Source organism: Ambystoma mexicanum, chromosome 13 (assembly GCF_040938575.1).
Source record: "Ambystoma mexicanum isolate Mex_15411 chromosome 13, UKY_AmexF1_1, whole genome shotgun sequence".
NCBI lineage: Eukaryota > Metazoa > Chordata > Amphibia > Caudata > Ambystomatidae > Ambystoma > Ambystoma mexicanum.
Window position 1 is genome coordinate 255,142,032 of NC_090938.1, and position 17,836 is coordinate 255,159,867.

At 42.3% G+C, this 17,836-nt stretch overlaps 1 long non-coding RNA gene across 1 annotated transcript in view; it reads left to right on the plus strand.

The window, feature by feature from the left end:
* LOC138521158 (uncharacterized) overlaps positions 1 to 17,461 on the plus strand; it is a 67,494-nt gene extending 50,033 nt beyond the window's left edge. The window contains exon 3 of the long non-coding RNA XR_011282955.1: positions 14,108 to 17,461. This is a non-coding gene — a long non-coding RNA (uncharacterized lncRNA). The remainder of the gene's footprint in view (positions 1 to 14,107) is intronic.
* The last annotated feature ends 375 nt before the right edge of the window (positions 17,462 to 17,836 follow it).

Here is a 17,836-nt window from a genome sequence, read left to right on the forward strand (position 1 = left end):
TACATGCACTTTTCCCCTACCCCTCTCCCATGCACTTGCGCGTTCTCAATGTTACTGGGCCTAGTAAGATCGCTGTTTTGTTCTCCCCTGTTCTCCTCCCTTGCAGAGAGTGAGCACATGCGAAGGCAATCCATTAGCAGCAACACCCAAGAATACACTTGGGGCTGCTTAATGGATGGAATGTTCAAGGTTAATGCATCCTGCTTAATGGATGGAATGTTCAAGGTTAATGCGTCTGAAGTGCTATGTCCATAAGAAAAGCTTTTTGGTGTTAAATGGATGTTCTTGTTTACTTTTGTTCAGGGGCCTGGCGCCAAAGGTGCCAGGACAGTGTCCACCAAGGTTTCCTGTGCATGCGACCCCTGCATACCTGTGCCCCTGACTTCATGACCATGACAGCGGCTTCACAAGCACTCTGGAGAGCCTCTAGGCTCATCCTATTCAATGTATCATTTGCAATAGACTCAATTGTTTGTAATGTGGTTATCCTAGTACACACCTAAACCCTAAATTAACAAAGTGTGGATATTTTGTAGGTGGCAAGGTTACACACTGATTCTTAAAACCAATAGCATCCCACTGCTGCCAACAGTGTAAAGACTGGAGGGGGGTATCTGTACTCCTGCCCTCTATATGGCAGAGTAGAAGCACAGAGCTCCCCAGCCAAGGTTCTCTATATGGTAGCTATGGACGAGCAACCAAGGCTTAAGCTCTCAGGATCGGTGGTGTGGAGCGGAGGTGATGCGCGCTGGTCCTTAAGTACAGTGTAGTCCCCGAGCCCCCACAAAGGAATAGCCACACACTATGTTATGTGATAACACAGTTCTTTATACAAAAAAAGGTTCAATATGTATTATATATATATATATATATATATATATATAGATATATATATATATATATATATATATATATATACACACACACAATCAATAACACACTTTGTGCTTTGGCAAATCTCTGATGGTAAATATGTACAATGTATATGTGGTTGAAAATGCACCAACTGCTGACAGTCTCAATGGCATACAAATCAAATAGAAATGTGAATCAACATCAGACATAAGAAGGAAGACAAGTTAGGTTAAACAATGGCAGAATAGTACTTTTGCTACTAAGACACAATTCTGGGTGAGGATCCCCTAACTGGGCAATCTGTAAATAAAGGGTATCAACAAGCCCAGTCCATTAATGTTTAAAATAGTCTTGTTTCCTGCTAAAATGTTCTACTACCCCAATGTACCTGGTTTAGCAGAGTTTCTTTGACGGTTCGTCAACGAATCCTTTATGGGTGAATTCCCTTTAAAGCAGGAACCACAGAGCATCGATAGTGCTCGAAGAATGTTAACCTTGGCTTCAAGAGTCCTTGATGAAAAGAGTTTTTTGCTGCAAAGATGACTCGATGAAGAACGTAGGCCCGACAGCAGGCATCCGATGTCAGCGTTGGTGTCGATGATCGTGACTCAACCACGGCTGGCACTCGGAACTTCGTCTGCGTCTTTGTGGACTTCGGGTGGTGGGAAACCCACTGGTGGATTCTCCTTGGTCGTCACACGACTCAACTGGCTTCCAGCGGCAAACCTCCGAACACTGGTCGATGGCAATGGACTTCGATGGCCTCGATGTCCGGGTGCTTCACTTTGAGATTCCTCTGCAGACCCCGTCTCTTATTTTTTTACCCTGACTCCACACAAGCCCATATTGAATGATTACTTGACTACAAAAATAATTCTTCAGACGCATAAAGAATTTTTCTTTCTACTAATTTGCCTAGAAATGTCCAGAAAGGAAACACAACATTACCAAGAGGACAATACATTTATAATTTCTTTTCTCTTTCTTCTCTTGGTTTTTCTGTTATAGGGGCCGCTTAATCGCCCTGAAGAAGGCGGCTAACACGCACAAATACAAATCTTTCTGACGCAGTTCCAAGATGGATGTTCTTGCTGCCGAAACATCAATTTCACGCAAGGGTGAACAATGAACCTACTGTTTGGGGTTTCTTGATTTACATGGTTTATGTGATTTAAACACATTTGGTGGTTTGACCACTACTCTACCCCCTGCTACGTTGGCAAATGGCTATCAGGATCATTTTTTCCGGTAGAATCTACTAGAATAGGCAGATCCAAGACTGCTGGAACTAACTAGGTATCTGAAAAACTAATAATGAAGGATGCAAGGTAGAAAAGTTCATGCACCAGACACTTTGAACCTGGGCATTTCTTAAAATATAGGTTTTCATAGATTTTCATATGTGCTAATTCACATGTGCACTCAATATATATGTGTTTCTTTCACGTTTTATGCTGTGATTTTGATTTTCCTCAAAACATTCATGTTTAAGTTTTATGCTGTGTTTTTGATTTTCCTTCAAACCACACATATTCAAGGATCATATGTTTCATGTTGTTCTGTTTGCGACACCAATATATGTTTCTGTCTGTAATTTTGAATTTTGTTATATATGCATGTGTTTATAAGAGAATTTTATTTTGTCTTAATACAATGAATTATATCCACAGCCCCTTATGTGTGTGTTTTTTTCTTCCTGGACAATTTCATGGGCTACTAACTTTGGGATATATTCCATTAGTAAAATTGGCAAAGGTTCCCCAATATAACCAAAATGTTTTGCCTCATTCAATGACAAAATTGGGTTGAGCCTTTCCTAGTAGCAGTACTACCCCGTTTGTGCTTTTCAATTTAATTTTTGCCCGAGTCTGCTACTAATCACCACGGGCATACCGAACCTTCAGGTGTGGACCCCGTCTCTTGCTGACAGCCTTTCGGGACTGGCTTCCAGGATGCCTTGGTGAAGATCAGCTTCTTGCATGATGCTCCCTTGTAGCTCTGGGAGAGGTCTCCTAGCCAGGTCCTCTCTCGGATCAGTCCTCAACAGACTCGACAGCTTTCAAATCGGGTCAAAGGAAAACAGCAGTAAATCTTCTTCTTCCAGATGGGCTTCAAGGAAAAGCAGCTTCAAGGTTCAACTTCAGCTTCTGAACAGTTCTGGTAAGTGAGAGGTCACCAGATATACATATCTGTCCCTCATTCACACTGCTGAGCCACACACAGTCAGCCAATCAGTCAGAAGGGCATTCATACAGGCAGGGAGCCAATCAGGCTCACAGTTCATTCAGGCCATTCACTTTCAACCAGACACCCATAACAAGGAATGTGGATTGGGGCAAGCACCCAGCCTTTCAGTACACCACACTGCATTCATGTAAGTTTCTGGCAAGGCTGTCTTATTCTTCATGTCACACACACAGAAACCAGACACCCATACTATGGAAGGCATGTTGGTCACACACTCCATTCACCCAGGTCCCACCCCAAGGGTGTACTCACAACATACAGTCACTGGCAATGCTTCAGCCAGTCTGGCCTGGACTTACCTACAATACCATATATGGTTCTTCCATCCAACTGCCATCAGGGGAAGGGACAGAGTCAGGGCTTCCCAGGACTTTGGGAAAACAACTTAGCAGGTAATAGAAAACAAGAGGCCACAGGGGCCATCTTGCCTCCTATCAGGAATCCATTGATTCCTTCGGCAGGGCCTGGGTATCCCAAAATGGAGGATACTCAGAGCACCTGTCAAATTCAGCATGCAGCTGTCACCAGCCCATACCCTGCTTTGTGGGCCACACACAGGTACCCAAAAACATACACTAGGGGAACAGGGTTGTACCCCCACCCATGCGTCCCATAAGGGTATCCCAAGGGTCTATGTTCACTATAACCAAAAAGAGGAAGAGCTGCACTGCCACGAGTCCCAACTGAACTCCTGTGCAGAAAACAACACAGAACACATGTTAAGGGAGAACAGGACCAGGATATGGAGGCCCTGTCCCTCCAATGCATTTCCAGCATTACAGTGCTGAATACCATGTACACCACAAAGGGTTCTTTCGCAAGGGCACCCTTATCCACATGGCCACCCCAGACGGTGTCCTTTGACTATCTTCTGGACCTATTGCGCTCGCCTCCTCCACAACCATTCCCCACCTCTATCAGTGGCTGTTCACACCTGTGGACATGCATTTGCAAGGGGGCTGGAAGGATGAGAATGCTCAAGGTACCGCAGACCCGGTATCTTCAGACTCCCCTTTGTAGACCCTGTCCCTGCGATCAACATATGACTGTGTCTTTTGACTGTCTTCTGTACCTATTGCACTCGTCTCATCCACATCCATCCCCCTCTGCTATCAATGACAGTTTGCAACTGTGTGTGGGCACTCACAAGGGGGCTGGGAGGATGGGAAGGCTCAAGGTGCTGAATACCATGTACACCACAAAGGGTACTTTTACAAGGGCACACTTATGCACATGTCCACCCTAGACCCGGTGTCTCCAGACTCACCATTGAAGACCCCGTCCTTGCAATCAACACATGTCTGTGTTCCTTGACAGTGTTCCAGGCTTATTGCACTCGCCTCATCCATATCCACTCTCCTCCGCTATCAATGACAGTTTGCACCTCTGTGCGTGCACTGTAAAGGGGGCTGGGAGTATGGGAACGCTCAAAGTCTCGAATACCATGTACACCACAAAGGGTTCTTTCCCAAGGGCACCCTTATCCACATGGCCACCCCAGACCTGTTGTCTTCAGACTCCCCTTTGGAGACCGCGTCCCTTCAATCAACATATGCCTGTGTCCTTTGACTAGCTTCCACGACTATTACGCTTGCCTCGTCCACATCCATCCCCCACCGATATAAATGAAAGTTTGCACCTGTGTGCATGCATTCACCAGTGGGCTGGGAGGATGGGAACGCTCAAGGTGCCGAATACCATGTACACCGCAAAGGGTTCTTTGACAAGGGCACCCTTATCCACATGGCCATCCCAGATTTGGTGTCTCCAGACTCCTCTTTGAAGACCCCGTCCCTGCAATCAACATATGTCTGTGTCCTTTGACTGTCCGCAGGGCCTTTTGCGCCCACCTCATCCACATCCATCCCCCTCCTATATCAGTGGCTGTTCGCACCAGTGGGCGTGCACTCGCAAGGGGGCTGGAAGGATGGGAACGCTCAAGGTGCCAAATACCATGTACACCACAAAGAGTTCTTTCACAAGGGCACCCTTATGCACATGGCAACTGCAGACACAGTGTCTCCAGACTCCTCTTTGAAGACCCTGTCCCTGTGATCAACATATGTCTGTGTCCTTTGACTGTCTTCTGGGCCTATTGCGCTCGCCTCATGCACATCCATCCCCCTCCGCTATCAATGACAGTTCACACCAGTGGGGGTGTGCTCGCAAGGGGGCTGGAAAGATGGGAACGCTCAAGGTGCCGAATACCATGAACACCACAAAAGGTTTTTTCGCAAGTGCACCCTTATCCACATGGTCACGCCAGACCCGGTATTGCCAGACTCCCCTTTGATGATCCCATCCCTGCAATCAACATATGTCTGTGTCCTTTAACTGTCTTCTGCGCCTACTGTGCTCGCCTCATCCACATCCATCCCCCTCTGCTATCAATGGCTGTTCGCACCTGTGGTGTGCGATCACAAGGGGGCTGGGAGGATGGGTGGGAATGCTCAAGGTGCTGAATACCTTGTTCACCACAACAGGTTCTTTCTCAATGGCACCTTTATCCACATAGTCACCCCAGAGCTGGTGTCTCCCGACTCGCCTTTGAAGACTGCGCCCCTGGAATCACCATATGTCTGTGTCCTTTGACTGTCTTCCGGGCCTATTGTGCTCGCCTCATCCACATCCATACCCATCCGCTATCAATGTGTGTTCGCACCCGTGTGTGTGCGCTCACAAGAGGGCTGGCAGGATTGGAACTCTAAAGGTGCTGAATACCATGTACACCACAAAGGGTTATTTCACAAGTGCACCCTTATCCACATGTCCGCCCCAGACCTTGTGTCTCTAGACTCCCCTTTGAAGACTCCGTCCCTGCAATCAACATATGTCTGTGTCCTTTGACTGTCTTCCGGGCCTATTGTGTGCGCCTCATCCACATCCATCCCTCTCCACTATCCTTGACAGTTTGCAACTGTGGGTGTGCACTCATAATGGTGCTGGGGGGTGGGAATGCCCAAGGTGCCGAATACCATGGATATCACAAAGGGTTCTAAAGCAAGGGCACCCTTATCCACATGGCCCCCCCACACTTGGTGTCCCCGACTCCCCATTGAAACCCTGCCCCTGCAAGCAACATATGTCAGAAACATATGTCTGTGTTCTAGGTCTGTCTTCAGCACCTATTGTTTTCCCCTTTACCACATCCATTCCCCTTGGCTATCAATGGTATTCGCACCTGTGGGCGTGCGCTTGCAAGGGGACTGCACTGGCAGGATTGAGGATGTCAAACATTATCATAGAGTCCTGGTGGGTGTGAATGAACACTTCAGACATTCACATGCACACCCACTTCTGTAATCTATATATATAAAACAAAGTTGTGTTTTTGAGTTTGTGGGTTTGTATGTGGCGTTCTTGGGGACATAACTCCTCATGAATGATGAGATCTGGTGTCATGGATTTGGCATGGAATATTGTGTATTTCATTGCTGAATAAATGCAACAATTTCTGGCTAGATAAGTCATCCAGTTCCCAAGATAATTAATCTTTTTTATTTTTCGGCTTTGTTTTTCTGTATTACGTTTTTTGGTGTTGCACCGCCATCTATATTTGTAGAAAGTGCTCATCATTGCGCATTGAAACTGAAACATCATCAACATTCTGAAGAAGGAAAATCTCAAGACCATGAAGCTGACAGAATTGAACATGCTTTGAGACAGAACAATGAAAGTGCTGAAAACCTGAAGCAAGACTTACTAATCAGAGAATGTGTGCTGCTTATAAAACAAAGCAACGGAACAACTGAAGAAACTGAAACATGGCTGTGAAGAGAATTAGTGCTGCTGAACAATGAAGGAATGACACTGCTGAAGAAACTCAAGCAACACTTACTGATCTGAGAATTTGTGCTGCTAAATAACAAAGCAATGAAACTGCTGAAGAAACTGAAGTGAGACTTAACGATCAGAGATTTAAAAATCTGCAAATTTAATTCCTGGGCGAAGCTGGGTAGTTCAGCTAGTCCTTTATAAACACTGTGTGGTTTAACAAGAAAACATCTGTGAGATCGACAACGGATATCGCCAGCTCTCCACATTTTAACTTGCTTGCTGAGTCGGCTCATGTGTTCTTCCAAGGAATCGTTAATCAAGTTTTACTATTGTTTTCTGTAGTGACAACGTTCTCTGCGAGGCCACTTTCTATCGCTTTATACTCAATGTACATCCTATACTCATTTCACTTTATTGAAAAGGTCTACACCATTAAGAACCATCCTACACATTTTTATCTATGTAATTAGCACATAACATTACAAAGTATTATTTCCAAATGTAATCTTTCATAGTGCATGTTTTCAATGCATGTTTGCTTTAGGTGTCATTTCTTATAAAGTAATTCTTTTTTAATTATCAAAGTGATATGATGTTTGATTTACTCACTGATTCTTTTTTAATAGTAATATTTATTTAAATCAAACATCTTGATTTTTAAACATCCATTGTCAAAAGTAAAAAGCATAAATTGGTCCATGGGAGGAGAACGGATCAAAACAGTAGAAACCATAAAATATCTGGGTTATAACATCTATGCACATCCAGCGACATATAAAGTAGAAAATGAAGTGGCAGTTAAAATAACACAATTTACATCACAGATGATCAAGCTAAATTATAAATTCTGCAAGTTCTCTATTTTGCCTCTGGTAAAGTTTTACTTCGCCAATGTGGTTCCAGTCGTGCTATACGGTCTAGAAGCAAAACCGGATCTCTGGTCCATAAACTGGGACAACCATGAAGGCCGCCTCTGGAAAAGAGTTTTGGGTCTTCCAAATTGCGCCACTCTAAAAAGCCTAAGATTTGAACTAGGCCTAAAATCTTTAAATTGTATGGCTGATTGGAAGCTCATTTCATTGTATAGGGAAATAACACTTAGCAAGGATTCGACGTTGTATGGCGACCTCAAGCATGAAGCATCATTGAAAAAATCCGCTATCCTCATCTCGTTGGAACGGAAAACTTTGGAAATACTAAAAAAACTGGATCTGAACGAAGAGACCTTGGCTCTAAACCCTCATAAAGTTAAATGTAGACTAGAAGAACGGGACTGGATTGAAACAGTGGAGAAAATACGAGAGGACCCAACCCAAAATATATTTTTGAAGGGAGAAAAGAAACTTGGATCACTCTCATGTTACCTACTGAAATCTCCAAACAGAAAACTGCGCTCAGACTTCCTCAGAATGAGACTGAATCTCGTCCACTGTGGGGCGGTTCTGGCAAGACGTAACCAAGGGCACAAGGCAATAAAATTATGCTTAATTTGCGTAAACCCTGCCAAACAAACGCTAAAACATATCCTAATGGATTGCGAAGGCACCTGGCTTCAGCGATTAAGATTCTTCAGAGATCTGGCACGGAGGGAGGAAGACATAGTCACAGACTTCCTCTGGGACAGAATAATCTCAGGGAAAAATGCTGCACTTACGTTTGCAGCAATCCAGGTGCTAATAAAAAGTGGGTTGACAATCTAACACAACGATCCAAAGGATAGAGGTACCTAAGTAGGTAATTTATAGGACCAGAAAAAACTTGGCAGGGTTGGTGGATAGTAAGAAACCTTAACGCAAACTTTTATCTCTTTTTTACCTAACGCAAATGTTTTATATTACCTTCCTCTTTTGTAAAGGCTTAAGCCAAAACAAATAAAAAAAAAAAAAAAAAAAAAATTATATTTCTTTAACAGATCATAGGGACAATCCAACAATGCCTTCTTGTATCATTTTGGGTTGCACTAATAAGAGCCATGCTAAAAGTCAGAGTACAGTCCTGCATGTAAGAAAATGGCTCTTCAGCTGCGGAATTCTATTATCTGAAATTGAAAGCAGAGGCTGTCTTGGATGACGTGAGGGGCAATAGATTCTGTGTCTTCATCATGCACTTCTCAGATGATATCCTCAAACAATTACGGTACACTAAAAAGCGTTGCCCCATATCCCTTCGCAAATTACTTCCCAATAAAGTTCCAACTGAACTTCAGCACATGCTAACCAAGGTGATTAGTGGACAGTGCATTTTTAAATGTATTTTACCATTTTCAAAATGTGCCTGTATAATTTGTCTTATAAATGACCACTCAATATATCGAAATATTTTGTGAACAGGTAACATAATGAACGTTTTACAGTTTTAGGGTATTTTTCCATTGGTATTTTACACAAGTTTCCTTTGTGACATGATGTACTGTGGTTTGTACATTTTGGACTTTAGATTACTTTGTGTAGCCCTACTTTAGAGATACTCAAATAGTTCAGTGCAATGGGAGCCTTTCCAAACACACACTCTTATCGCTTCCTTTAAAAATAGGTCATTTTTATAAATTACCATGTCTGTCTTTACGTAGACCACACTGATGCGGTCTTAAGGTGCTGAATCACAAAGTCCACATCACAAAGGGTTCTTTCGTAAGAGTACCCTTATCCACATGGCCACCCCAGACCCACTGTTTCCAGACTTCCCTTTGAAGACTCCATCCCTGCAATCAACGTATGTCTGTGTCCTTTGACTGTCTCCCAGGCCTATTGCGTACACCTCATCCACATCCATCCCCCACCTCTATCAATGACTGTTCGCACCTATGGGCGTGCGCTCACAAGGGCGCTCGGAGGATGGGAATGCTCAAGGTGATGAATACCATGTACACCACAAAGGGGTCTTTCGCAAGGGCACCCTTATACACATGGCCACCCCATACCCGGTGTCTCCAAACTCCCCTTTGAATACCCTGTCCGTGCAATCAACATATGTATGTGTCCTTCTTCTTGTCCTATTGTGCGTGCCTCATCCACATCTATGCCGTGCGTGTTATAATTGACAGTTCGCACCTGTGGATGTGCACTCGTAAGGGTGCTGGGGGAATTGGAATGCTCAAAGTGCCGAATATCATGTATACCACAAAGGGTTCTTTCGCAAGGGTACCCTTATCCACATGGCCACCCCAGACCCGGTGTCTCCAGACTCCCCTTTGAAGACTCTGTCCCTTCAATCAACATGTTTCTGAGCCCTTTGACTATCTTCCAGGCCTATTGTGCTCACCTTATCCACATCCATCCCCCTGCTCTATCAATGGCTGTTCACACCTGTTGGCGTGCGCTTGCAAGGGGGCTGCACTGGCAGGATTGAGGATGTCAAACATTGGTATAGAATCCTGGGGGGTGTGAATGAACACGTCAGACACTGACACACACACCCACTTCTGTAATCTGTATATATATAAAACAAAGTCGTGTTTGTTTTTGGGTTTGTGTGTTTGTATGTGGCGTTCTTGGTGACGTAGCTCGTCATGAACGGTGTGGTCTGGTGTCATGGAATATTCTGTATTTCATGGCCGAATTAATACAACTATTTCTGGCTCAATAGGTCATCCAGTTCCCCAGATAATGGGCCTGATCACGACTTGGCCATTACCGCCGGCGGTGTTACCGCCGGCGGTAATAGCCCTACCGCCGAACTCCCTGGTGCTAATAGCGTCGGATCACGAGTTCGGCGGTAAAGTAATTCCCCATTCCCCATTGAGCCCATTCGGGAATGGCCCATTCCCCATTGGGCTCAATGGGGAATTTTCGCGCTCTTACCGCCGGCGGATTTCAGAGCTGGGGGGAAATCCGCCGAAGCCCTGATTCGGCGGACCCTTAAATCCGGCGGTATTAGCGCTACCGCCGGATTTAGGGGTTACCGCCGAAGTCGTGATCAGGCCCAATTAATCTTTTGTGTTTTTAGCTTTGTTTATCTGCATTATGTTTTGTGGTGTTACACCGCCATCTACAGGTCATTTGTAGAAAGTGCTCATCATCGCGCATCGAAGCTGAAACATCATCCACATTCTGAAGAAGGAAGATCTCAAGACCATGAAACTGATAGAATTCAACATGCTTTGAGACAGAACAATGAATGTGCTGAAGAGCCTGAAGCAAACTTACTAATCAGAGAATTTGTGCTGCTAAAAAACAAACCAACAGAACTGCTGAAGAAACAGAAACATGACCTGCTGAGCAACGAAGGAATGAAACTGCTGAAGAAACTCAAGTGACACTTACTGATCTGCGAATTTGTGCTGCTAAAAAACGAAACAATGAAACTGCTGAATAAACTGAAGTGAGACGTACCACTCAGAGATTTAAAAATCTGAGAACTGAAATCATGGGCAAAGCAAGGTAGTTCAGCTAGTCCTTTATAAACAATCTGGGGGTTAACAAGAAAACATCTGTGAGATCGACAACGGATATCACCAGCTCTCCACATTTTACCTTGCTTGCTGAGTTAGCTCACCTGTTCTTCCAAGTAATGGTTAATCAACTTTTACTATTGTTTTCTGTAGTGACAGCGTTTTCTGCTAGGCCACCTTCTATTGCTTTATACTCAATGTACACAATGTTCTCATTTTACTTTATTGAAAAGGTCTACACCATTATCAATCACCCAATGCATTTTTATCTCTGTAATTACCATGTAAAATTACATAGAATTGTTTCCAAATGTAATCTTTCATGGTGCATGTTTTCAATGCATGTTTGCTTTAGATGCCATTTTTTATAAAGTACATTTTTTAAAATTATCAAACCAATATGATGTTTGATTTACTCACTGATACTTTTTTAATAGTAATATTTATGATATTCTTTAACAGTTCATAGGGACAATCCAACAATGCCTTCTTGTATCATTTTGGATTGCACTAATAAGAGCCATGCTAAAAGTCAGAGTACAGTCCTGCATGTATTTCCAAAGAATTCAAACTTAATATGAAAATGGCTCTTGAGCTGCGGAATTCCAGTGGCTGAAATTGAAAGCAGGCGATGTCTTGCATGACGTGAGGGGCAGTCGATTCCAGGTCTGCAGCATACACTTCTCAGATGATATGCACAAACATTTACAGTACACGAAAAAGCATTGCCCCAGATCCCTTCGCAAATTACCTCCCAATGTCGTTCCAACTGAATTTCAGCACACGCTGACCTAGGTGATTAGTGGAATGTGGAATGTATTTTACCATTTTCAAAATGTGCCTGTATAATATGTCTTATAAATGACCACTGAATATATCGAAATATTCTGTGAACAGGTAACATAATGAACGGTTTTAAGTTTTTAGGGAATATTTCCATTGATATTTTATTACACAAGTTTCCTTTGTGACACAGTGTAAATTTTGAACTTTAGATTACTTTGTGTATCCTTACTTTAGAGATACTCGATTAGTTCAGTGCAATGGGAGCCTTTCCAATCACACACTCATATTGCGTCCTTTAAAAATAGGTAATTCTTTTTAAATTACCATATCTGTCTTTACGTAGACCGCACTGATGGAATTACAGACCTTTACCATGGAGGAAACCACTGACACATCCAACATACTAACAGTGAGGTTAAAGCAACTTGCAAACAAACTGTTTTTTATCGTTTTGTTGTGGTTTAAATTATAATACTAATGTCCATTTTCTATTAAACAATGGGATGCATATATATCGATTAACGGACTGTGATGCTACATCGACCACTTTTCCGGAGTCAACAGCAACCTCACTCACCTTTCAAGTAATTTATTTAGAATAGTCCTTCAGATGCAACTATACAAAATATGTATTTATTCAAGTTCAACTTAAAACATATTGTTTTTTGTATGTATAATATTACGTACATATTGTTATGTATAATATTAGCTTTTGATTCTAACTGGCTTGTATGCTTCCTTGCCAATATCAACTTGTAAATGTAATGTTTTGTTGTTATGCTACATCTTTATTATTACAGTTAATGTTATATAGTCCGAGCCTGGAACTTCAACATACTATTGGTCTACAGCAACCGGTCCAGAGGATCAGGTATCAGAAGTGATAATGTATTGATTCATACTAATAGTAATTAATTAACAATATCTTTTTTACATGTAAGATAACTTATCTTTTTGATAATTTGCAATACTGTCAGCAAATTGCAAGGCATTAGATCAACAACGTTGATGTATTTATTGCAGAAACACATGCAACAATGAAAGTAAGCCTTCAGAAAAATGAATTTTGTCACTGAATAACATAGACCCTTTCACTATATGAATGGTGTATGTCTTTGTTTATAAAGCTTTAGCTGCTTAGCGAGAAATTGAATTGGTGAAACAAAATAACATTACAGCGCATTAAAGTGGCCGCAATTTAATCAAAATGCTTTGCAGGATGATATCTCACCAACTCCCTGCGTCATTGCAGGAGGATAGCTCAGGGGCAACGTGCTCGCCTTGGAAGCAAGGTGACATGGAGCAACACAGGGTCAATCCCTGGGTCCGCGCTTAGAAACCTCTGTGTATTAAGCGTGTCATAAATAACTATCATATATAGCTCAAGGTTATCAGGTACAGTTTTCAATTATGTGTTTTTAAAATGTTACATGTAAACAGTGTTAGACTTTCTGTCAGTACTAATTTAAACATTTTAATGAGATGATTAACCATATCTTTTACATAGTTTAACTCATATTGTACGGTCGACAATCATTAAATCAACTTTCTCAAGATGTACTTTATGAGATCAAAGATTTTTACATTCAATTATTTAACAATTTAATCAATGTTCTTTGAATTTATGTATAAGGAATGTACTACTGAAGCGGTTGAAATTGAAGAGACACATGGACAAGAGGCATACATAATATATTGTAAAATATCAGTTATCATCCATTTGAAATGTGATGTAATATTTAATATGTTTTAATGCTTTATATAGTGACATTTTGTTATATATGTATATATGTATATATGATTCTTTAAGTTGAAGAGCACATTTCAAGGTTTATACAATTTCAAAATACGGTTTTCAGCCTGGTCTAGTGGTTGGCAAATCCAATTTGACTGTTTCAAGGAAAATTTGGAAAACAAGGGTACATAACAGAATTATTTTTTTAAATAAAAGTGGTTTATCAGTTATTTCATTGATATTACATTTTCCTATTGTAATTCATGTAGTCTGTATGTGTGCTATAAATTAAGCATATTTTTCTTCTCTTTGATTAGAGGCCTAGGAAGAAGAGGAGAATAAAGATTCAGACAACTACACAAACTAATGATGTTTCTTGCCAAACTGTTGTCACTTGGGAGCAGCTAGATTTTGAGGCTCAGCATGGTCCTCCCAAGATTCAGTGTCGTGATGCATATGTCCACTGCACGGAATTTCAGCAGTGACCCATGGAAAGTAATCCTGGAACATTGTTACAGTACACAACGTCTTCAGAAGAAACAGACAACACAGAAGATGTTTCAGAATTGCTTGCAGACCCGCTCACACAATCCACACCCTCTAAAAAAATGCTTTGCAAGAAACAGAAAATGTGACCTGTTTCCCCAATACATGAGGACAAATTGGAATGATCACACACAGAAATAACTGAAGCATCTTCGTTACTGACTGATGATTGTGCTCGTGATTTGGACTTCACTCTTCCGAGTGTTGAGGACTTATCCACCACCATGGAAGCACAAACCACTGTACTTCTGGACGATTGGTTATTAAAGGAACCAAAATACATTGTTTGACTGCTGTCTGATAGAGATTATTAAAATGATTAAATGTGATCATAAATTGCATAGCAGGATTTATTTGAGCCATTGGTGAAGTTTACTCGTGTAGTCAAAGGCACCAACCTGAGGATCAAAGGTAGCTGTGTACAACACCATAAATAATTTTCATGGTCTGCTCAACCTATACTTTGGAAAGCACCTGCTATAAATGTACTTTTTTCATCTGCTTTGCTGCTTAGTGGATCAAGGTACAGTACAATTTCAAGTTTTTCTAACTTTATGGGACTCGAGTCCCTTTAAAAACACAGTACTACAAATATCAGGATTTCTTGTTCCCCGCTATTAGCCAGTCATGGACGCTTGAACAGTTGTCAATGGACAATGCTCTTGCTGGCAAAAGGCTCTGGCTTGCTCATGATGGACAGTGTGACAGTCGTGATTTTCTGCTAAATGCTGCACTTACCAATTCCAAGACAAAGGAGCCAATACAATAGTGAGTTCAGTCATCGTGCATGTATCTGAATGTACATCATCTGTTGCCATCGCAAAATATGGTTTCATTAATCCATTCAACTTCTGAAATCCAGAGTAATGTAAATAGACCCTGATAGCCACTGACAAGCACGTTCCAACACCCAAGACCATGCAAGAGCAGCTCCCAGACATAAAGCAACAATATGATGGATTACACATCGCAAAATCAATTTTGAAAAGAATTACAGCTCCTGGAAAAAAAGGCCAGAGAAAACATTTTAAAATGATCACAGTCTATCAGCAACTATCTTTGGTGGAGCTCCAAAACTTGTGATGGATCTGTAGATATTCTGCATGAAAAATGGCATTCATTGATGCACCATTGTTTTAACATACACTCTTGGAAAGAAAGACAGCATTTCAACGAATGTGCACATGGACCATTGAGCAAAGAGCAGGAGCACAAGAAAAGGTGGTAGGTTCTAGGTTCCCCTCCTCACACAGCACTTGAGAAGATTGTGCATGACAAAAAACTTTCAACAGACATGAGGGGACTTTCTGAGCTCTGCAACACTGGAGATTTGGAGGTATTCCATAATATGTGCCTAAAGTACAAGCCTAAAAGGTTGCATTTTGGCATAGATGGCATTGAGGCCAGAACAAGACTGGCTGTACTTGCACACAATAAGAACGTTGGAAGGGAACAAGCAAAAACTGCAGGAATTGTTGGGATGCCTCGTTACAACAAGGAGTTTACAAAAAGAAGCTAATAGTGGGTGGCAAAGCCAATCTTCCAGCAGATAGATTTTGAATTTGTGAAAGATCTGACATTGAATGTGCTGGCCATGCAAATGCATGGAATCGATCCAAACTTTGTTTCTAGGACCCAGTCTATGCCACAGAAAATCGCAAAAGAGATTTGACCACCCAAACCTGAAGATTCAAATGATATGATATGATATGATAGTTTACTTAGGCCAGGTGACCTAGCTCCACTTGCACCTGCTCCCCATCTGGCTGCCGGTGGGGGGTTCTCACAGGAGTAGCTCCAAAATAGAATGTTGAGACCAGGTTGGAAGAACTCACTGTTCTAACTGCCTGTTAGGTTTAGTAATTCACTGACCTTAGGTATCAGGTGAAGTTTTAGGGATGAGAGTAAGCCAATCCCTCTTCCTGTCAGACCTCTGGATAATAACAGAGGGTCTTGCAAGAATGGGGGAAAAACACAATTGAAGGGAAAAACCCCCCAGAGTGGTGTGGTTCCTCTCCGGTCGGATGAGTAGTCCAGGCTCTCTTCTGAGGGACGGGATGGTGGTTGGAAGATCTGTGTTCCAGAAGAGGAGGAAGATATGATGTCAGGTCCAGGATTCAGAAAAGGGAATTACTCAAAGGACGAATGAGGCAACCACGTCTGCGAGCTGTTGCAATGCAACATGGGCATGGAATTATGCCTATGTGATGTGAGAAGAAATACATGGAGCGCTGGCCTGCACGTATCAATGAGGAAAGAGTGAGCACAGATATGACCAAGCCATGCAGAAAGAACAGAGGCCCGGCAGAGCAGATTAATGGTGGCAAATTCGCAAAGACGAGCGCAGTAAAGAAAGTAACTCAGAATGAAGATGAGGTATGGCAGAGCAGATTAGTAGTGGCAATTTTGCGCTGACGAGCGCAGAAAAGCACTTCAGAATGAAGATGTAAGGCGGAGTCGTAGAGAACGTTCCCGCAAGTAATGAGCTCAAGAAGGCTGAGAGGATTAAAGAGATGATTGGTGCAGCCGAAGGGGCTGTTTGTACTTTCACGCTTAAAAGGCGCAAGCAGCAAGGCAAAGAGGGAAAGGAATTGGCGGAGCCGAAGGGCAGTAGGAAAAGAAATGGACGGGTAGAGTAAGAAATGCTGTGAGGGCGCCCGCAAGCGGAGTAAAAGAGGGAAAGTGACTACAGGGTTCGGGAAGGCTGGGTCCACGGTCGCTCAGGTAACAGCTTGGAAGCATGCTAGGAAAGTAGCAGCACAGCGAGCAATGTCTCTGCTGTGTTTTATGTTGCTGCTCCTCCTGCGGGAGGAAGGTGGAATTGCACTAGTCTGATAATGTTCGGTTGAAATAATACCTCTGGGCTGTGGCCATCTTTGAAGAGGTGATTGCTATTAATGCAGCCTCCAAGTGTGCCAGAACTTCCAGGTTCTGAAATTCCTAACACTGGCTTTCATCAGTTTCACTGGAGAAGATATAACCTGTGTTTTTTACTCCTGCTCAGAGGTCGAAGAGAAAAGCTTTGATGTGTGGCTCTCTTCACAACGTTTAACAAAGCCAGTAACATGCTTTTGTACAGTGTTTGGAAACAGTTTTCATTGTACAATAAATGGAGTAGTATGTCACTTGAGATGTCATTGTTAATTTATTTTTAATTAATCACTGTTCGTGAATGTCACTAGATGGGCCTTAAAATGTCTGGTTTTCTTTGATTTGTGTATTTATTACCATTAATATATCTGAATTCTATTAGAGCAATAATTATCAGTCTGATTATTTCAAGGATGTGACTCAAATCAAATGTAGAAGAGACTGGTGAGCGTAAAACCAACAGTCATCGGGGGCTACTTTTGGCTTTGCCAGACAAACTAATGTAACTCTATAAAATAGCTCCTTGTCTCATAGTGGTAGCTCCTGGTGATGGGTTACTGCTGGATACCCAGGCACTGCTTGTAATTCCACCTTATCCAATCCTAACTTCGAGCCCTGTTTGTAATGAA